The following is a 22,433-nucleotide window of genomic DNA, read 5'->3' on the forward strand; positions in this document are numbered from 1 at the left end:
CATAGAGGTAGGAATGCTATGGAATAACTGTTCACCTCATAATTGGATTTGAAGTCCATTCATGAAGATAGACCCCATACCCACTACTGTTAACCAGGCATTTACTCGTGACTGCCTGGGGGAGAACCTAGGACTATTATTCTGCTAAACAGACATAGGAGCAAAGCACCCCAAGTTAGTACCGGTATCTCCATCGATTAGTGTCTCAGTCTCACCAGAGAAGCTCCTTTTTGCAGTAGCTGATAATTAGTTTAGAGGCCAACAATCAGTCAATGGGCGGAGACTAAGAGAGAGCAGAGCACTCCCCTCAAAATGACCCATCTGTACCCCACTCCTTCCCACCAAGGCTTAGGGCTCATCATGGCAGAGGAGGCAGAAAGCCGATAAGGGCCAGCAGGGGTGGATGTCTGCAGTGCTGAACGTGATAACACAGTTGTACACACCAACCCACAATGGCTGGGGCTGAATGCACAAGATTTACACAAGATCGATCCAAAAGCCAGCACGAGGCCCCGCCCTTATCCGTGCAGCTATTGGCTTTGAAGGCTAATGAGGGAGGGAGAGTCAGTTGTCTTCAGGGATGTAGGCTCTGAGAGGCTGGCCATGCTTTAATAGGTGATCCCCTTAATTAAGAAGGGAAAATAGGGAGGATGATGAGGGAGGACTTGGCAGAGGGGGAGTGGAGAGTGGCTTGGATCCCAGCCGATTATATGCATGTATGGATAGTAAATCAAATATTTAATAAAGAAGATCATTCACCACAAAGAACTTAAAAGAGACATCTTTTATGAATTCCCAAGTTTTAATTCCTCATCCTGTCAAGATGCCTGTAGTAGCGTGCCTTAGAGTCCAGCACTGCTCAGGTAAGCAGCCTTGTCCACACAAGCAGCAAAGAAGAGATGGGCATATATGCTTAGTGTGTACACCACGGGATAGCTTGTCTACCTGGCATCAGCTTGGCTTACTGCCCAGTCGTTCAGCCTGTAACCAGAGAGTTCCTCACGTGAGAAATTCGTGTATCCCGACAAAGGCCCCGGGGCTCTTACCTCGCCAGCATCCAACCTGTCTCTCTGCCATCTTGCCAACCATGGGTAGCCCCTGGTACTTCTGATGGGGGGGGGGCACGCAGATTCAGTGTAGCACCAGAGTAGGAGGAGAATGCAAAGGCTTTATTTATAGATCCCAGGAAGGGATAGTGCAGTGGTTAGGGCAGTAATCCACTGACCTTCAAGGGTCACACAAGACAGGAATGGGAAGTCTAGCACTGAGGGAAGAGGAGGGAGAGGGACAGGCTTCCCCAGGAATATTTAAAAGGACTGGGTGGGGGTTACTTTAAATTCACCTGCCAATGACTAAATGGCCCTCTTGAAGGGAGCAGGGGAAATTTAGGCTTGAAGTATTTTAGAAGCACTTTCTCTCATTCTAGCTGGCCATAGTCGTGTGTGTGTGTGTGGGGGGGGGGGGAGTGTTCTACTGCTGTGGACCACTGCCATGGTCACGTGACTCTTCCTCTGAGTTCTAGAAATCATGATTCAGCTTGCAATGCACTAGGGACCCTATAAATGCGTTTCCAATATCCACTCCTATGCCTGGCATTTAACAGGCAAGGAAGCAAGGACCAAACAGCCCAGGAAACTCTAGACCAGGCAGCTCATCTTCAGGGAGACTAGGTTGGCTCTACCAGATTCAGAAGTCTGTGTGTTCTTTTCGCAGCACAGTTCTGATTTGTTTTATGGTTATATGGCTCACACTGTGTAGTTCCCATTTTAAATAACTGAAATAAATTCAAACAGGCTTTAACAACAACAACAAAAAGGACAATTTACTACAAGGACGGAGTGTCTTGGGGAACTGACAGGAATGCAGATGGCTTCCAGAAAGAATGGGAACCAAGAACCAGAATACTCTTAACTCCACTGGCTGGTCTCCTCCCTCGCACATCTGCCTCATTGCTCTCTGCCCCTCTCTGCTGAGTCTGTAGACATGTAGATGATGAAATAATAGCTGTTGCAGTTTCTACCTTCACAAGCCAAGAGGCCAGCCGGTTTCACATCCTTCAGATGTGGCTACCGTGAGATTTGAAGGTACAATCGGTTATTTAAGTGGAGGGAATAGGGTAGTGCTAAGGATCACATCAGGACTTAGCCCATGCTAGGTGGCTATTTATTACTTATCTGTTTTTGAGAAGCCTTGTCATGTAGCCAGGGTAGATTTGAACCTGCACTCCCTGTGCTTTGACCTCCTGAGTGCCGAAATCACATGAGCATGCCACACCTTTGACTCCTTATTTGGTCATATGGTTTGCCACCCTTTCTGGGTGCTCTGGGCCATGAAGAAGTCTAAGACTGACTCCGCTATTGGCCAAACATACTGTAGCAGTGAGATTCCTCTTTTAAAACAAATTGTTCCTCTAAGTCATTCCTTATCACCCAACTGTGTACATGCACGTGAGTACACACATACATACACACACATACACACACACACACACACACACACACACACACACACACACCTGCTCAGAAGACACCATCCTTTTTTCTTGGACTATAATAGCAATTCTGTTGTCCATAGGAAGTGAATAAGAATCCTCCCCACACCCTCTGAGACCTACCACTCACTGCCTCTTTCTAGTGTAGACCGTTATTTCCCAACAAGTTCTGCTTCCCCACAAACGAATACCTGTGCTTGCACTGGGTGCAGTTTACTTAGGGCCCTTTGGAGTTGGTCCAGAGAAGTGACTCGTAAGGAAGGACATTGAAGCTCAATGGTTGGTCACACACAGGTATACTTCCTATTTTCTCCAGCAGCTGTAAAGAAAACAGCAGCAGCAGCAACAACAACAACACAACCCAAAACAAAACCTCAAGGGGGAGGGGTTGTGACCCTTTTTTTTTTTCATATTGGCCATAACTTGTAAATAATCTAAAAGTTTGTTTGCAGGTCATTTGTTCAAAACTGGACTTCGTTTCATCACACAAATAACGCTGTCCCTGCAGTTCAGGTCTCTCGCCAAACTATGAGGGATCACTTGGCCTAAAACACGGATGAAATTATAATCATGACCTTAGAATTTTCTTTCGTATTAAAATTGGATCCTGAGCTCTCGTCATTAGCCCTGAACACACTAGCTTCCTGCATATCCATTTCCCCAAGTGGCTCTGCCTTGTGCTCCCCAGACACTTTAGTGGACGGTGGGGATGAATTCCCTGCCTTGAAAGATGTTCTTCTTTGGCCTTTTTGCTGACCTGGATCCCTGAACTCACTTGCCTGGGATGAAGATTAGGACCTTAGGGATGTCCCTCCAGATAAGCAGGTGTTATGTAACCTCTGTGGGCCATTTTTTTCAAGGCTCTTGCTTATTGCCGCTTTAGCGGATGATTTCATCCCGCTTTCTAACTTGGAACCGGGCAACTTTACGTTCCCAGCAAACAGATGGACAACAAGGTTGAAATAGGATCCCGTACTGAAATAGTCTTTGACTCACACTCTCTCCGCTCACGTGGGAAACTTGCCTGCCTCTTTACTCTCACAGAGGGCCAACCCCAGAGAATTCAATGCATCCAGAGCTGCTGGCCTCTCAATGTATGTTTTAGATCTTCCTTCCTCGCCAAGGTTGGAATTCTGCTAACACGGCAATATTGTCCAGTTAGCTGTGGCAGGACACCTGGCACTTTGTCCCAAGTCAGTGTTAAAAAATAAAATCCAAAAATTTTATGTCATCTTTCTATTTTTGGCCACCTCCTTGCTCCCCAAAGGTGCTGACAAGAGAAAAAAAGTGGGGAGCTTGACTTCATGGTGAATTTATTTTGGGAAGTGAGGCTGGGATGGAACTTAGTTGCCTAGCCCCCCCCCCTCCCCCCAGGTTCTGGTGACTGGTGTACTGGTTTCTGTGTGACTCCAGGATTCCCTCATGGTACCGAGTTACCAAATGGTAAAGCCGCTGTGGCTGGGTCGCTCAGAGTACTAAATGAGGAGCTGCTTAATCAGGGCACCCTGGTAAGATCATATTGTTGAGTTCACAAAGGCTCTGATTGCTCTGAGACCGAAGCCATCCTCTCACTCTGTAAGAAAACAGCCTATAAGAAGCAAGAGATCTACATGAAGGCTTGCTGGTTCCAAGAGAGTTAGAGCAGATCGGATGTCCTTCGCTCTCTCCTTGAGGAAGATGATGTTCGCACCTTTATGATTCCACAGAGTGAAGTGCATGCACACGCGTGTGTGTACACATACATGTGTATGTGTGCGTATGGATATGCATATATAATATATATGTGCATGTGTGGGCGTGACATGAAAGTAAAAGAGGAACTAAGAAGAGGTAGAAGAAGCTGTAAAGGGGTGGGGGGAGAGAGCTAGTGAGGGGTGCACAGTGGGGATGGAAGCATCCTGGGTCATATGCAAAACTCTGGATCTACCTTTGTGTGTGAAATGTGACAAGACCACCTGAGGGCCACTCGGGGAGAGGAGTCCTGCAAAGGGGGAAGAAGTGATGGACAGGGTTGTGGGAGGGGCGAGTAAGAACTCGGTCCAATGATCACCTACCTATGAAGAAAATGCCATGGCGAACCCTATTATGCTGCCATCTGACTTTAAAAGTTAATCAAAATGATAAGCCCTGAGTAACTTCTTGTGGGAGGAGGAGGTATATCTGACACGGATAAGGAAGAATGGCCTCTGTAAGTGGGAAACCACAGCGATCCGATCCGTGAGAAGCCTGGAGGCCTTGGGAGAGAGAGGTGGGGCTGGCACTCAGAGCAGAAGTGAAAAAATTCTGAGGATTGCTGAACGTGGCCAAGGCCGCTATGCTGAATCTTATCCCACGCACAGTAGTTATTAGACTGTCAGACAGTCACTTCTGTGGTGCACTGGTCAGTAGTGTAAAATTCAGGTGTAGGATTGGATTTCATGAAGTCAGTTGATTCAGAGAGTTTAAATATTTATTGTTTTATGTAATGACTTCAAAGTAAAGGGATGGAGGTATCCGTCTTTAAGCAAATATTTGCTGAAGTCACGGGCTGACATCTTGGAGGGCTCAAGGGTGTTTTTCTTGACTTACAGGTAGAATCTCAACTGAACCCCAGATGATGGAGTTTGTTCCATAGTGGGGACATCACTATGCTTACACTGTGTTTTACTGACAATTTTCCCGAAATGTTGGTCACTAACTTAAAAATAGGATACTTCGCTAAGTGAGGTAGCAGCCCTGGAGAGGCAGAGGCAGGTGAATCTAAGTTTGAAGTCAGCCTGGTCTACATGGTGACTTCAGGAGTATGTAAAGAACGCTGTAAAATCAACAAGGGGAGAGGGAAGGAGGAGGGGGAAAGGGAGGGGAAGGGAGGAAGGGAGGGAGAGAAAGATACAGCTTAGAGGAGGAGGAGGAGGAGGAGGAGGAGGAGGAGGAGGAGGAGGAGGAGGAGGAGGCGGTGGCGGTGGCGGCTTTTGTTGTTCTTTTTCGAGACAGTTGTCTATGTAGCTCTGGCTGTCCTGGAACTTGCTCTGTAGACCAGGTTGGCCTCGAACTCAGAGCTCTTGCCTGCCTCTGCCTCCCGAGTGCTGGGATCAGAGGTGTACACTACCACTGCCTGGCTAGATGGCTTTTGATAATGAATACTTTTGTGAAGATTAACAGAGATAATGTGTGTATAAAATGCTGAGTACCAAGCTCCATGCCTACCACGCAGTAGCACTTGGTAGCGGACTCTGTCTTCCCCTCAGATTCTCCTGAGCTGAGGAAGCCCCCACTTTCTCATAACAAATACTCAGAAGACTCTGAGAAAACAACTCCCCTCTCCGCTCGCTCGTGCCCTGGCTAAAATATCTGCTGACTCCTTTGTCAGAGTTTGGAATTTCCTTGATGATTTGAACTAGAACTTCCTCTGCTTTGCGTCTGAGCCTCGGGACCCTTCCAGCCTCCCAGGGAGGAAACATTTCAGCGGTTACTTGTTTTAAACATTACTGGGATCCCTCTTACCTGGAGGCTTTGGAGTTTCTCCCTGAAGCCTTGATATGCAAGACACAGGCTTGTCTCTGGTCGTACAGGCGGGCAGTGGCTTTGCCCCTTACAGTGCTAAGGTGTGTGTGGGGGGGGGGCGGGGGGGGGTTGAAGTAGCTGATTTAAGCCAGGAGCAAGAGAGGAGCTTGCAGGCCTTTGATTTGTTTTGATTAAATTCCAAGATGATACAATCATCTGACTATTAAAATAATTAGTTGCCTTGTTTTCTGAGATGGTTCCTGACTGGCAAATTAGAATACATTTGTGGTGGGATAATGAATCATGAGCTGTGAATTCCTTCCCTCCATCTTTTTACTCTCTCTCTCTCTCTCTCTCTCTCTCTCTCTCTCTCTCTCTCTCTCTCTCTCTCTCTCTCTCTCTCTCTCTCTCTCTCTCTCTCTCTCTCAAGACAGGTTCTCACCCTGTATCCCAGGCGGCAGATATGGAAGTTACCATGTAGTCCAGTCTTGTTTCAAGCTCTGCTGGTCCTCCTGGCCCCGCCTCCCACATGCTGGTATTGCAGGTGTGAAACATTAGGCTCAACTGATGGATTTTTTTTTTTTTCTGGTACTGGGGATTGAAACTAGGCTAAGCTAGACAAGTGCTCTAACTACGGAGCTACAACTTTAGCCTCAGCCTTATTCTTGAGAAGCTCAGGACCAGTGATCTGCTCTCAGGACTGGGGATTGAAACCATCGTCTTGACACAAGCTAGACAGGTGCTCTAACCACTGAGATACAACCTTAGCCGCGACCCTATTCTTGAGAAGGGTAGGACCTGGTCTCAGGACCCTGAGACGTTTCAGAGAGCAATTCTTTGGAAATGTGCAGCAAAAGTAGAATTATTAACCTACTTGGCCCAAAATAAAACTATAGCAAGCATAAGAAGTGAGAGGCTTTGGAGGCTATGGCCCTGCATCAGAACCCATTACGTGAGAATGCAGTGCTCAATTTACAAACTCAAACCCTAACTACTCGAAAATGAGGAAATATTCTTCCAAAGGAAAAATGTAATCAACTTTTGAGAGAGTCACAGAAAAGTGAACTTTATGCTTAAATCTTTAGGGCATTGCATATACTAAAAAGTTTAGGGAGGGAAATGTTACAGTAAATGTTTTTATTCATGAAATAAAGGCCAGCTGAAGCACCTGCTCCCTAGAGAAAATCCTTCCAAACTCACGCCCGAACGCACATATGGATGGGAAGAAGAAGCGATAAATTAGAGTTAATAGAAGAAAAACATATAAGGGCATATAATGACAAGATCATGCAAAGTGAGAATAAGATCTCAAAGGTTAGGAATGCAGACAGACACACCACATATGTGAGAGTTAGGGAAGGTGGCATGAGAATTAAATATGTACATAACAGGTGCAGTACTCAACGAAGACTAATTTGAAAAATATGGAAGAAACAGGTTTTTTTTACTGGTGAAGTATAAATGACCCAAGCTGACTGGGCCAGAGTTCCAGTGGGTCAGGTATTGCAACACCACCGCCTCTTCTGTGAGCCATTTGCTACTTGCTTGGGATTTTGTTGTTCTTTAGAGAGAAGTTTCTGAAACTATGTTTCAGAACAAGGTTGGGATGGTAGTCCTCCGCTGCACACATCAGATCTTACCACAGTCTCATCCAACAGTGTGTTAGAATGTGATGCTTGGAAGGATGTTTACCGCTGTGCTCACCCTTGAGACAGAATGAATGTGACCCTGACTTCCCCGGAGTCCTTTCAGAATGAAAGGGAGCTAGCTAATGCCTTTCTGGCTCTGTTTGTTCCATTCCCTTCTTGCTTTATGTGTTTTGTTAGCACAGATTCATTATAAAAAAGAAAAAAAAAAGAGCATATACCTTTAAAGACCATCATGTAAGGCACTTGCTGGGAAAATAGGAAAAAAGTCCCTGCTTTGGTGGCTAAGCACAGTTAACTCATTCCATCTCACCATGGTAGGAAGTGGCAGGCTGTCCGCTGCCAAGGAACATTAAGAAGTCTGCATGGACTCCCATGGTGGTGTCACAATCTTTGTGTGCTCCCAAGTGATGATATGTATATGGGTTTACCATGTTAGGCATCATTTTGAAAGGAATCTTTCTGCAGAAAGCAGGCTAAAAAAGTTCAAGTTAGATGAAAAAAAATTAAAGACCAAACTTGGATTTTTTCGAGAAGGTGGTAACAGATGCATAATTTTCAAATCCACTGAAGCAGTATCTGTATCGGCTTCCAAAGTTTGTAACTGTCTTAGGAACACTCTGCCCCAACAGGACAGTGTGAGCCTGTAAGCCACAGGCATGCCACTATGGGGCCCCTCCCCTGTGGCTATGTTTCATGCTGTGAGGTGTGACTCTTCAGTGACAGCAAGCGACTTTCTAAATCGATTTTGCCCATTTTGAATGCGATGCTTTCTTTTCACATGTATGGAACGAAATGACAGCCATTTAGCTGGCTCCGGCATCAGAAAAGGGCTTTGTGCAGTTAAATGCTTTCTGCTTTATACCAGTGCACCAAATGCGTCACATAAACATTGACTTAATCTATTACTCTGAAAAGTTTATGTTTATCTAATTTATGGTTCCAAAGTAGAATGGTTAGGAAAGTTGTGAATTAAATTAGGTTGGACTCAAAAGCTTACTGTGAAAATTAATTTTCATCTTGAGAAAAGGTCTCGATTGCCATGTAGCCCAAGCTGGCTTTGAACTCTTGATGGACTCACCTCAGCCATGTGAGTTTATGGATGGCTACCACCATGCTTACCAAAACCCAATTTAAATAAAAAAGATAAATACTGAGTCTATGTGGGGGAGGAAATGGATGTAGAAGACACCTTTTAGGGGTCAAAGCTCTCACTTTCGACATGTAAGTTCCAGGGATCAAACTCAGGCTAGGCAACAAGTACCTGTATTGCTGAGCCATCTTGATAACACATCCTGTCCTTATGTCAGACTACAGTGGTTTTATAACATTGCCCATTATATAATATGTATTATTGCTCTATACATACGTGAACTGATAAGTTCTATTCAATTTATTAGTCTCAGATTTGGGGAAAACTTTCCTGGTTTTCCTTTTTTAGTTTTTTTCCCCTCCTTTAATATAGGGGTATTATTACCACGTAGCCCAGGCTGGTGTCAATCATATGGCATTTCTCCTGCCTCAGCCGCCTAAGTGCTGCCATTAGAAGTATATGGCCCCCACGTCTGGTTTGAAAACTTCAAATTTGCTTTGGCTTTAGTTGGGTATCACTTTTCTATGATTAATGATTAAGTATCAGTAATCAGGATTTTGATGTGGCTTTTCTTTGAGAAGATCTGAAACTCAAAACAGGACAGGACCCTTTATTACGATGTTCAGTAGGATTAGACTGGTGAGCAATTTATAGACCATGTTCTCACTCGGGAAGATAAAAATACCTTCTAGATTATAGTGTTTAGATTGGCTTCTGAAACATATCAGTGGGCTATTTATTTTCCGAGGCTAAGAGAGGCTCTTGTTGCTCAGGCTGTATGAGGGCTTCCTTCTTCCTACCTGGTAACGTATCTCTGGGTTCTTTTTCTGGCCCCTCTCCTTCCTTCCCCCTTTCGCTTCCCTTCTTGGTATGTATCATTGACTTGGTTCCTATTTTATACCCGGGCCAGGACCATAGTGTACAGCCCAGCGCGGCCCCATCCCAGAGGCTCACATTCTGTTCTGCTTCCTAGGAGCTGGCAAGCACAAGAGCTTCTGTCTCACCGGGCACTGGCAGAGCAACTTCAGAGACCTCTTACTCTCTTACACAACAACCTACACACACTGTATACCAAACTTTAAGGACATAATTTTACATGTGTGAGTGCTCTGTCTGCATATTTGCCCATGCATGATATTGCAGGCAGCACCCTTGGAAGCCAGAAGAGAGCATTGGATCCCCTCGGGACTGGAATTGATAGCTGTGAGCTGCCATGTGGTTGCTGGAAATTGAGCCCTGGTCCTCTAGAAGAGCAGCCAGTGCTCTTAACCACTGAACTATCTCGCCAGCCTGTCATCCTTTCTTATTATTCGATGAAAAGGCTGAGCTTGACCGGATTATGTTAAATAAATAAGTTACTGAGAGGTCATGTGACTATTAAGAGTTTGTGGGGGTCAACCATGTTACCCTTATAGGATGCTACGTAATTGTCTTCTTCTTCTTCTTCTTCTTCTTCTTCTTCTTCTTCTTCTTCTTCTTCTTCTTCTTCTTCTTCTTCTTCTTCTTCTTCCTTCTTCTTCTTCTTCTTCTTCTTCCTTCTTCTTCTTCTTCTTCTTCTTCTTCTTCTTCTTCTTCTTCTTCTTCCTTCTTCTTCTTCTTCTTCTTCTTCTTCTTCTTCTTCTTCTTCTTCTTCTTCTTCTTCTTCTTCTTCTTCTTCTTTTTATTGTATGTCTATAAGTACACTGTATCTGTCTTCAGACACACCAGAAGAGGGCATCAGATCCCATTACAGATGGTTGTGAATCACCACGTGGTTGCTGGAAATTGAACGCAGGACCTCTGGAAGAGCATTCAAACTGACTGAGCCATCTCTATGGATGGTAATTTCAGCTGTAGCGACTGCCTCAATGAGCACAGTTCCTGAGCGGCTTTCTACTCAGTCAGTCCTACTAGATGTTCCTTGTTCTCAGCCTAGAGGATTGTGAGATTCTGCGGGACTGAAGCTTCCACTTCTCCTCTTAACCCCCAGCTACACCAGCAGCCTGATCCCTGCTGCCTCTCATGCCTTGCATCCAAATAGATGCCGAATTCCATCAATTCTGTTTCTGAAGTCTCTTTTCCATTTGCACCTTAGCTTTCCTTTGAGTCCTAAACACAGCAGCTCCGTCTACCTTACAGAAGCATCTCTAAAATCTCAAGTCTATGTCTAAGGCCATGTCCTTAGCCATCACCCTGCCTGGCTCAGCCCTCTCCATGATCCCCTTCTAAGATGCTTGAAGACCCAGATTGAAACCATGATCCAAAATAAATACTCCTTGATTGTCTTGCCTTCCTTCCTTTGGTGAGCTGACTTTTCCCTGTGTTACCACAGCACCTGGTCTTCAAGAATGGCATATGGTCTCAGTGTCCTACTAAAGGGTTTGATTGTCCCACTCTCCCCTGGGGTTGAGAGCTCTGGCTCAGCCTTATCTTCCTAGCCCCTAGGCAGCCTGTCAGAGAGATCAATAGATACTGGAGGGTCTGAATATCCATCTGTAGACTCCTTAGGCCAATCTGAAAGAGTCACTTGCCTATTGGTATAACTTTCAGCTTATTTAGCATTGAATCTTGACTGCATTTTTTTTCTTTCTCTCTTTATTTCCTTCCTTCCTTCTCTCTCTCTCTCTCTCTCTCTCTCTCTCTCTCTCTCTCTCTCTCTCTCTCTCTTTCTCTCTCTCTCTCTCTTTTGGTTTGTTGAGACAGGGTTTCTCTTTATAGCCCTGGCTGTCCTGGAACTCACTTTGTAGACCAGGCTGGCCTCAAACTCAGAAATCTGCCTGCCTTTGCCTCCTGAGTGCTGGGATTAAAGGCGTGCTCCACCACCCGGCTTCTTTCTCTCTTTTTCTTTTTCTTTTTCTTTTTCTTTTCTTTTCTTTTCTTTTCTTTTCTTTTCTTTTCTTTTTTCTCTCTCTCTCTCTCTCTCTCTTTCTTTCTTTCTTTCTTTCTTTCTTTCTTTCTTTCTTTCTTTCTTTCTTTTTTATAAATTTACATCCACTTTGATGTGGTTCAGTTCTCTGTGTCCAAAAAGCAGCATGATTGTGCCTGGCCTGTATTTTCTTTCATATTGGCTGTGGCTTCTCCCCTTATCCGGCTGATAAGAGCCCACACCTTAATTGCAGGGTGATGTAAAAAGTGGACTCTGTGTTGAACTTTGGCTTGAGGCTCAGAAGATTGGTATCAACACTGAGGCATGAGCTGGTCTGTTAGGAGGCGCTCTGTTTATCTTCCCTGTCTCTCCTCCATCAGGAATGGTTACAGCACCAAGAATCTTTCTGGGGGGTAGGTTACTTGGGACCCTAAGTCCCATTCAATCTGAAGTTAGCTCTTCATCCTCCTCACTTTTTGCTAATACATATTTTTCTCACTAAACCAATTTTGATCCTATCACAGGTGTGGTCTCGCCCAGCCCCTAAATACCCTCTTTAAACTCATTTGTTTGGGTTAAAATAACTAGGACTTTGCAAGCTCAAATGTCTTCTGGTTGTATGATTTTAGGTTCCTTTTTTTGTGTTTTGTTTTTCAAGATAGGCTTTCTTTGTGTAGCCCTGGCTGTCTTAGAATTCACCCTGTAGATCAGGTTGGCCTCGAATTCAGAGATCTGCCTCCCTGAGTGCTGGGATTAAAGGCAAGTACCACTCAGACCTTTAGGTCCCTATTGTGTATTCTACTGTCTGCAGTCCCTCTCTTCCCCTCTAGCTTTACATATAGGGGCATGCGCATGCGCACGGTGTTCTGAACTGGGCTTTCCCAGCAGCTGAGAGGTGGACTGCTTCCTTACAGCACCCGTTTACCTGTCCCAGGAAGCATCTGTGAGCCCCATTCCCTTCAGGAAGTACATCCTGACCTTAGCTGCTAAAGGAAAGGAAGGTTGCAGAAAGCCCACAGAAAAATCCCTGTGCCAGAGATCTTTCAAAACTGCAATGTTCAACAGGTTTGGGCTTGTTCTTGTGACCTGTAGGGGCTGGCAGTGAGAGTGAGGGTTTGCCATTTATTAAAAACACAGTAATAATTAAGCATCCGCTGTCATGGCGGCTTGCTACTCCTGTTTTCTGGAATAGCTGTTGGATTTCCATTAAGTGAAAATATAACTAGTTACCTTACATGTGCTTCTCACGTCTTTTATTGACAAAGCACTTGAAGTGAAATCACTGTAAGTATACTAAGGCTTCTAACTTGATTTGCCCACATCAGATGCACTTGGACAGCTAAAGTACACACTTGAGTTGAGGTGGGTCGCGCGGAGGGTGATGGTGGTGGGGGTAGGAAGGGTTTGAGGGAGGTGAGCAGGCAAGTCAAGGGCTGTTAAAAGAAGAAGAGGAAAGGTGGCCTGTGAAGACACACAGAGACTGCAAGAGCTGCAGGCCAAGCAAGGTGAAGCTTGCGGGTGAGCAGGAGGAAGCGCAGTGGGGGGTGCTGCTCACACCCGGCGCAGGATTCCTGGGGCAACGCCAGGTCCCCGACCTGAGAGCCACTGCTCTGCGCTCTGCCTGCATGGGATCGGACAGGGTTAAGGCCATCACCTGCAGTCGAAGTGCGACCCAGATGGGAAGTAGGAAGTGCGGCGCCGAGCTTCCTGTATAAATAAACGCTCTGGCTGCTGCGCGCCCCGAGCTGCTGGCTGGTTCTGCAAGGTTCCTGCCTGTCAAGACAAGGAGGCGGAGAGGGACTCCTCCTCTTCCCGAGCTGTAGGTCTGGGCGTGGAGTCCTGTGGCAATCCTGCAAAAGTGTAAAGCTGTCAGCCGGGCGGAGCACTCAGGGAGAGGGAAGAGAATGAGAGAGCCCTTCCTCCGCGGTGTGCCCGCTGCCCCGGCTGGCCCAGGCTGGACCTGCTAGAGAGACGCCAAGCAGCCTGAGGACTTCAGCTCCAGCCAGGTAGGTCTAGAAGGGGTGCTAGTGCGCAGGATACAGGCGCTGCAAGCCAAGAAGGCTGCTAGCTAAAATACGGAGAGGGACGGGACCGAGGCTACCCGGTGGTTATGGCTAAATTCTATTTCCAGGGCTTAAGCCATGCAGAACTGCATGCATTCCAATGCTTCAAACACCTGTTAACTTTATTTATTTTTAAAATAAGTGCTTTTGAAAAGGTCGAAACAAATCAGTTTACTTTCTAATAGAGTGATCTCTATAGACCTTATCATAAACTGCATATCGGATCAGTCCTCTGGTGTGTCTCCGGGAGAGACAGTTGGCTGTCTACCTTCTGTTATTTGGAAATGCACAGTAGTATGTTGACACACAAAGCTATGAATAATACGTTACGTTAACCGTGGATTCTGGGCTATACGTTATGGTGATTATTTTTTATCAGGTAATTGCTGATAAGAGAGAGAGAGGCTCTGCCCTGTTTTCAAGTTGATGTTAGAATGAAACTGATCCCGTTTTTTCACCCAGGAAGGGTATCTTGGCGAGCTCCTCCCAGGGCCCTTTCCGGGGATTCTGCTGTTAATCTTACACACACACCCCTTGCCGAATTCTCAGAAGACAGTTCTCTGTATGTTTCCACTGGTTTCTTTCTTCGCACTTTCAGCCCCAGCGACCTTATCAAAACCCGAGCTGGAACCCTTACCACGGGGCTTCTGGCTAGGCACTTCTGTCGGTTTTAGCGCAGGAGGTATGGCCTGAAGGACATGGTCCTCAGCATTTCTGAAGCAGCGGCTGAGGGGTGTCTCTGCCCAGAAGCAAAATAAATGAACTTTGAGATGACTCAGTTTTTAGGGTGTGGGCAAGAGGCAAAAGGAGCCCAGCCAGCCTTCACGGGGCTGTTGGCAGTTAAAGTATCTGCCGCAGCTTCCCCTGAGGTGAGTCTCTAGCTCTCTGCTTCCATTCACAGATGATCCCTCGCTGGGTCCCTCCTCCTCCTCACTGGCTCTTTGTAAACCTCACTCCTTTTCCTCATGGGCATCATACCCTTAAGTGTTTCCGAAACTACCTTGAACTGAAAGAGAGGGAGAAAAAAAAGGGAAAGAAATCTAAAGCAGACCCACAAACCCACTTGGAGATAGCTGTGTAATGAAGTGCAAAGCTACCAGTTTCTCCACCCCACAGCCTGCCCTTGGGCACCGCGGTTAGCATTTTCTGCTTTGCAGTGGGCATCAAGTTGGAAGTAGTGGAAGGAGGGAGAAAGGGAGGGAGGAGGGAAGGGTGGGAGGTGGGGAATGAGTTAGTTCTGTTTCTGAAGTACCTTCTAAGAGCCTTCACTCATCCAGAATGAAGAACCGCAAGATTAACGTGCGCAGGGAACGGGAAAAAGATGTCAAGTCACAGAATCCAAGTGCTTGGATTTTTTTTTTTAATTGAAAATAAACAGTAAGAGAAAACCTAAGCTAACATCTCCTGGGCCATCCCCCTAGATAACTCCAGCCTCCACTATGGCGCTGGAAGGCAGGCTTGAGTGTGGTCAAACACTGACCATTTACCCAGGGTTTTACAAATATTTACAGTCATGGATGCCAAATATCTTTGTGCTGAGCCCCGACGAATATTCTCAGCGTTCAAAAGCCCCATTCTCATGAATGGTCCCAGTGCACTGGCAGGGTTTTTTTTTTTTTTTTTTTTTTTTTTTTTCCATCCAGATTTCTAAACTAGGTCAGTGTAAGACATGTCTTTAAATCATCAGTTTTAGGATCTTAGATTATGAACCCAGTTTGTTTATTTATTTATTTATTTTGGCCAAATTGTACAAGCAAAATGGAAAGTATGCTCTCTCTAGAAAGAAAAAAAAAGAAAGAATGAAAAAACTTTATCTACCCAGCAAGATGATTTATTTAGCCTCCTGGAAAATATCTTTGTTTTCAACAGTGTGAATACTTTTAATCAGGACCAAAAAAAAAATTGTGCATTTGAAATTTCTTTCTGGAAAAATTGTTTCAATATTCCAGAAGCCTGGGATCATTTAGACACACTGGGAATTGTTTCTCCGAAGTTGATGCTAGTCTAGCCTTCTGCGCCTCCCCTGGCTCTTTTTGGTGTGGCATCGCGCTCCCCTTAGGTGGGATTCTTGGTATTTGATATCACCAGTTGAGGCAGCTGTCAGGAATCACCTGCCCTCAGAGGATGGTGCAAGAGCAAAGTCCGAACCGTTCAGGGGACTGACCCTGCTCTATGGAACTGATCATCCTGGATGTGGGGACGGGACCAGGCTACCATGCAAAGTCATGCCTGGCAATTCAAGGAGTGGCTCTCTGATGCTGCTGCCCCTCAGTCCATAGACTTTTCTTCCAGAGATTTCTGCCTGAACTTATAGACACTCCCTAGTTATGCTAAGTTACCAATGGCTTTGCTTTTGATTTATTAGGAGTGAATATGAATGAGAACCAAGCCTTTAATATATAGTCATAAAATTTGTCTATTGTCAATGACTCTTTCCAAGGTGCTAGATGCTGAGGACATAAAGCCAGGTAAAAAGTAGTGACCTCCGTTGCGAAGGAATTGTTGTCATCTTGGCAGTGAATCTCAATAGGTGGCAACTTTTTCACTTATGTTGTTTTACCAGAATACAAAAACAAAACAAAACTATTTTTCTGTTTCTCATTTCAACCATGTGCTTTCCGATACTTGATTTTTGATATTTTTCTTGATATCATCTGAGTCTTGCGTAAGTTAGAGCGCTGTGACCGCACCTGCGTTTGTTTATCTTCTGCCTTTTTGCAGTGCAGAAGTTTAAATGCAAGATCTCAAACATGATAATTTGGCTCTCTACCCCAGACCTACACCCTCAGCCTCGAACATTTAGGTTAAATGTCTTTTTTTTTAATGCATTATATTGGTGGATTGATTGTGTGTATGATGGTCAAGGACAGTTGTCAGGATCTTCCGCCTTATGGGTTCTGGGGATCGAAACTGAGTCACCAGACTTGGTAAAAAACGCCTTTCCCAGCTAAGCCTCAAATGTCTTAATTTATCTTCATCTTTCAGTAGGATGTTAATTTGTAACTTTTTTTTTTCATTTAAATTTGGCATTTGCCATTAGCTGGTCATTGAGTAGTTCCAAAGCTACCGTGTCACAGTGCATTAGTTATTAAAAAACAGAAAATGTGGCAACTGGAGAGAAAGCTCCATAGTGAAGAGAGGGTAGGACTCAGGTTTGGTTCCCAGCACGCACATGGCAACTCATGCCTTCAGGGGGGATCCGATGCCTTCTTCTGGCCTCTTATGCACCAGTCATGCCTGTGTCACATATACATGCACGCAGGTATAACAATCACACACGTTGTTAAAATGTCTTAAAAGGAAAGCAGAAACCTCTCCAATGTAAGAGTAAAAGTGACCACCATGAGATGAACAGCTTCTTGTGGGTAGCTGGATTCTTTTTTTCCTTCCTTCTTATTAAAATACTTAATCTATTTCATGTACACGGCGCCTATGAGAGTCCAGGTGCATCGTGTATGTGCAGGTGCCTTTGAAGCCCGGGAGTATCTGATCCCCTGGAGCTGGGACTGCAGATGGCTGAGTCACCTCCTGTGGGTGCTGGGATCCATGTTGGGTTTGGGGAGCTGACCCAGGTTCCTTTGCAAGAGCAGTAAGGACGTGGAACTGCTGAGCTGTCTCTCCAGTCCTCTCTTTCATGGAATTGTGGCTGAAACCATATATCCACAAGGTTTCCTGCATTCTGTGAGAGCATCTGCTGAGAAGGTCCCCACCCAGCTTCCTTCTCTACCCAGGGGCTGGGTTATCACCTCGGTATCCCATCTCCTAACAGGTATGGAATTGGGTTCACTGCAGTTTGACTTTCTTCCCTGCATTATGGATTCCAGTTAGAAGATTATTTGGGAAAGGCATGCAAGAATATATGCCCTGAACCTTCTTCAGCGTGGGAGGTTAGCAACTCCACTTCCACACTGGCCTCATGAAAGTTTGTTTCTAATTAAAATTTCTGTGGAAGCTTAAAACTTTTACAGAAGGGAGTAATATTTACATATGCTTTTATTCATTTGGAGAAAAGTTTTTTCTGGGTTTATATGTTCATACTTTGGCGACTGTGGTTTCCTGGTAATGTCCTAACCCTAGAAGTCAGCCCGTCTTGTTCTGTAGGGCTTTCTGAAACACATCTCCTCCGTCTGTTCATTACGTTATTGTCTAACCTGCCTGTCAGGGACATTCCTTCCTGCTCTGGGTCTTTGTTGCTGTGCCAGACAAGGGGAAGAAAATTATTCAGTGGGGCTGGATGAATAATTGTGGGAGGCGAGAGAACCAACAGTTGAAGAAAGGGGCGGGCAGGACATGGCGGTGGTGAGGAGGGAGCTGGCGTGGTGTATGTAAAAATCACAGCACCAAGAACAGTGAGCTGTGGGTCTCATGCCCACGCCTACCTTCTTTGATAAGTTTGTATTGTTAGGAAAGCTGGAATGAGTTTCTACTTCTTGAACCTAACCCTGCAGTATAAAGAAAACATGGAACAAAGACAAGAAATGTGTGTGTGTGTGTGTTTAAGAAAAGGGAACAGCATTTTGAAAGGATAAAACTAGACATCCCAGAGTTAGCATCCCATGATATATACATGGTCACGTTCACATATCTCTTCCATTGTATAGAAAACACTTTAAAGTTGGGTCTTGTTAAAATAGTTTCCTGGACCATATTCACTCGTGAATTTGAAAGAGTAAACATGCTCTTTAGGAAACAGTCCTTGTTGAAGCTAAGACACCCCTCCTGGGACTGGGGACTTAGCTCTATTGGCAGAGTGCTTGACTAGTATGCGTGAATCCTAGGCTCAGTCCCCAGCATCATATAAGACCAGGCATGGTGGTGCTTGCTATAGTCCTTGCCCTCAGGAGGTAGCGGTGAGAATGGTGGAGTTCAGGGCCATCCTGGGCTACATGGGACACTGTTCCCTTCTGAGACATGCTCCCATTTCTCCTTTCTCGTGCTCTTCCCTCCTTTCCACCCACCAAAAAGATGGCAGTGATAGAGTTAGACATGGGATAATGACATTTCCATTCATCGCCTACTTGCTGTGCACTCGATGGTGGTCCGATCGATCAAAAACAAAGTGAGCACATTCCTTTTGCCTAGTGAGGACCACAATAAATTCGGTATGTGATGTGGACAGTTCCGGTATAGACAAAGGCACTGGAATGCCCATTGCCCGGCAGGACAGACCACACAGTTACATACAACGTGCAATAATGACAATACACAACAACTCTACTGATGTGTGCTATGTATTTTTATTGTTCTTTTGAGTCTACTACTTCTGTGTATTTAAAAAGTGTCTTCTGCGAGTTATCAACCCTTGCCGGGCACAGGTTTCACAGGTAGCAGGTCTCTCTTTATTAACATGTCTCTTATGACAGCCAAAGGCCAGGCTGAGTGGCTCACCCACAGCCTCTAGGTTTGTGTCATGCACTAGATGCTCACATAGTGACCAGCTCTCCCCAGTTGTTAAGCAGTGCATGACCGAGTTCACACATTGATTCCGTACCTAGAAGATGGAGGTCTGCAAGCTACAAGGTTGTGTGTGGTCCTCTCTCCTCAAAACTGTGGTTATGAAGGTTTTAAGACCAAAGAATTGTAGACCTACGTGTCTGGTCTTTATCTCTCTATTTCTCTGGACAAAACCATGCGATTCTGGAGAGGGCAGAAGTCCTTCCCAAGCTGTATATCTCAGCACTACTCCCTCGAGGCTGGGGGATGGGTCTTAACGGCCAGCACAGCACATCTAAGACCTAAATATTTATTGGACTTGCTGATGCCCAGGAAAGATCCCCTAATCTCCATTATCAATAACGACCAAGTCCATTAAGAGGGACACCTTGTTTGCACTCCCTGGCCTTGAGCACTATTCCCTGAGAGGCAGTTGCATAGATATGAACTATGCCTCAGAAGTTGTGTTTCTCTGAACACGAGTGAGTCTGTCCATGATCCATTTGTTCTTACAGTCACGGGGCATGCAGGACCGTTGGTGGTGATGTGACTGATACGCACTGGTTCATCTTGTCCCTGAATGATCAGAACACTGGTCAGAGAGCCAAGTAGGAAAGAGAAGCATACTGGCTAGCGTGGAGGGCTGCCAGGAACCTCGCCTCTGTCAGCACCTCCTGCCCTCACTGTCACTCTAGCTCTGCCCCCAGAGAACTCAACCTGTCTTCCTCTAGACCCCGGTTTTGAGTACAGCTTCAGCGACCACCTAATGGCAGCCGTTGACTAGCCTTTTAACCAGCATCATTGAGGTTACTGATAGGTCCTGTTAAAAACACGAGCCAGTAGCTAAAATAAACTCCTCCACTGGCCTGCAGTGCAAAGGTCAAGCCAGTACAGTCAATTCCTGTATCTTCAGGTTCCAAGTCTGCCCGGGGATCAAAGGCATTCAGAAAGTGGGGCTCAAGAGTTAGGAGCAACCATCGCTCTTGCAGAGGACCAGAGGTTGGGTCCCAGGGTCTGTGTCAGGCAGCACACCTGTAGCTTGAGCACCAGGGGACCTGATGGCTCCTTCTGGCTCCTCTTGTCCTCCCCTCCCCCTGCACATGACATGCACACTAATAATAATAATGAGAAGATAAAACAATTTTTAAAAGGTATTCAGAAAGGGCCAGCAAAGCTGATAAAGCCTCCTGCTGATGCGATGCCTGGCAACCCTGAGTTTGATCCTTGGGACCTACATGGTGGAAGGAGAAAACGAGCATCTGCAAAGTTGTCTGCTAAGCTCCGGACTGTGCGCTGGGCACTGTGGCACGCTCATGCGTCTCCTTCTCTTGAGAAATAAATGTAAATAAATAACAACAACAACAACAACAACAACAAAACAACCCTCAGAAAGTAGCTCTATGTGCACTAAGCTTATGCAGAACTTTCTTGTCATCATTTCCTAAACAATACAATATAATGACTATTCACATGGCCTTTGATAGTGTTGGATATTATTTAAGGCCTTCAGGAGGATGAGCAATACTGTGCCCTTTTGTCTAAGGGACATGAGCATCTCTGAGTTGTGGCATCTGAAGGGAGGGTGTTCTGAACTAGAACCAAGGGACAACCCCGTGGATTTTCACTGTTGTGCTTAGCCAATATGGTGGGAACTTGGGATTACTGTTCTCCATTCTACTGATTCTAGAGTAGACAGCCCGAGACTCTCTCCATTACACAAACTGGCATTGGAGCTGTACCACTTCAAGGCCTGTCCTTTCCAAAGCCTTCCCTGGGAAGCTCCCTCCTGTAGCTATGCATCCAGCCCCTTCATAGGATAGCTCAGTGTCTTTCAAGGCCTCATCGACATTTTGTAAACATTCATGCGACTCCTCTTGTGTTTGGTCCTCAGCCACTGCAGGCTGGCTGGGGACTAAGACCTCAGCACAGGTGAGCTGGACTTATACTGATGGTTTGGTTCCTTGGCAGTATCCAGCTGGCTCACTCGGCCGGGGCTCTCCTTTGCTCAGTCTCTGTAATTGTGCTCTGGCCGTTTCTCCAAATGTTTTTGCAAGGCGCTAAGACAATGTAGAGAAATTCCCAGATAACTCTCTTTGTATCCTAAACAAATGCTTTTCCTTCCAATTAGATTATCTTGGGTACACACACTGGTGCACACACACATACATACACATATACTCACACACATGCACATACACATGCATACACAAATACTCATATACACACAATACACACTCACACACATGCATATACACATACTCTGCCACATACTTGTACACGCACACTTATACACACGTACAACACATACTTACAAACATACATACACACACACACACACACACACACACACACACACACACACACACACACACTGTAACTGCCTTGAATCTAGATAGTCAAACAAGCTACCTAATTTAAAAATACTTGTGACTGTTGGCCCTCACCGCCCTTGGCGTTTCGGGAGCAGATTGCTTTTTCAGGCCTCCAGCAGAATATGAAAATTCCTCATGCATCCCGTGCTTCCAGCCCAGCTTCTCAAGATTCCGTTCCTTGGCAAGCCTAATGAAAACACACAAGGGAAGCAACTCTCCTGTCCTTTCCTACCAGGCAGCACTTGCTTCTCATAACAAACGCTTCGCCGTGCAAGAGGCACTTGGGGCAGAGAGGAGGTTCTCTGTTCCTGGTAATTTTGTACAAAACAGAACGGTCTAAAGTGGCTTTCCTTCCTCGGAAGATCTGGCCTTAGAGCTAGGTATATGTAAACAAGTGAAACCTGCCACAAGCCTTTGAAAGTCGAAACCCGAAGGCAGCTGCCAGATTTCTCTTCTTTCCAACATGCCCTTGGACTTGCTGCCAAAATTCTTTCCCAAGGGATCCTGGACACCCAATGAGAGGCACAGTTACATTCGGAATAACTGTAAAAGTAATGATAATTGTTACCTTTCAAGTGGTAGGGTGGATCAACCAAGTTGCTTCCTTATCTTACATTGGGAGTGTGGGGTATGAGAAAGAATAAGCCGCACAAGTCAGCAGGCCGGTCCCGGGAGCTGGCTGCTCTCTGGAAGGAAGGCCTTTCTTGAAGTCTGAAAGTAAAAGGGGGTGAATTGCTGTGGCCTACAAAGGAATGGCTCTTGAGAGGGAGAGTGTCTTAGGGTATCTATTGATAAACCCCGAGGCCAAAGTCAACCTGGAGAGGAACAGGTCACGCTGTCACTGAGGGAAATCAGGACAGGAATTCAAAGAGGGCAGACACCTGGAGGCGGGAGCTGCTGCAGAGGCCAGGGAGGGGTGCTGCTCACTGGCCTGCTTTCTTATAGAACCCAGGACCACCAGCCCAGGGATGGCACCACCCACAGTGAGCTGGGACCTCACACATCAA

The 22,433-nt window shown here is 45.7% G+C and overlaps 1 protein-coding gene across 2 annotated transcripts in view; it reads left to right on the forward strand.

Moving 5' to 3' along the window:
- The window catches only part of Rnf144b (ring finger protein 144B), a 125,272-nt gene that overhangs the window by 57,837 nt on the left and 45,002 nt on the right, over positions 1-22,433 (forward strand). The window contains exon 1 of one of the 2 annotated variants that reach the window (NM_001170643.1): positions 13,447-13,564. The exons of the other annotated variant lie outside the window; for it this stretch is intronic. The gene's annotated coding sequence lies outside the window, so the exon portion shown is untranslated. Of the gene's footprint in view, positions 1-13,446; positions 13,565-22,433 lie in introns of those variants that run through there. 2 annotated transcript variants of the gene reach the window in all.

This window comes from Mus musculus, chromosome 13, assembly GCF_000001635.26.
Source record: "Mus musculus strain C57BL/6J chromosome 13, GRCm38.p6 C57BL/6J".
In the NCBI taxonomy this organism is placed as follows: domain Eukaryota; kingdom Metazoa; phylum Chordata; class Mammalia; order Rodentia; family Muridae; genus Mus; species Mus musculus.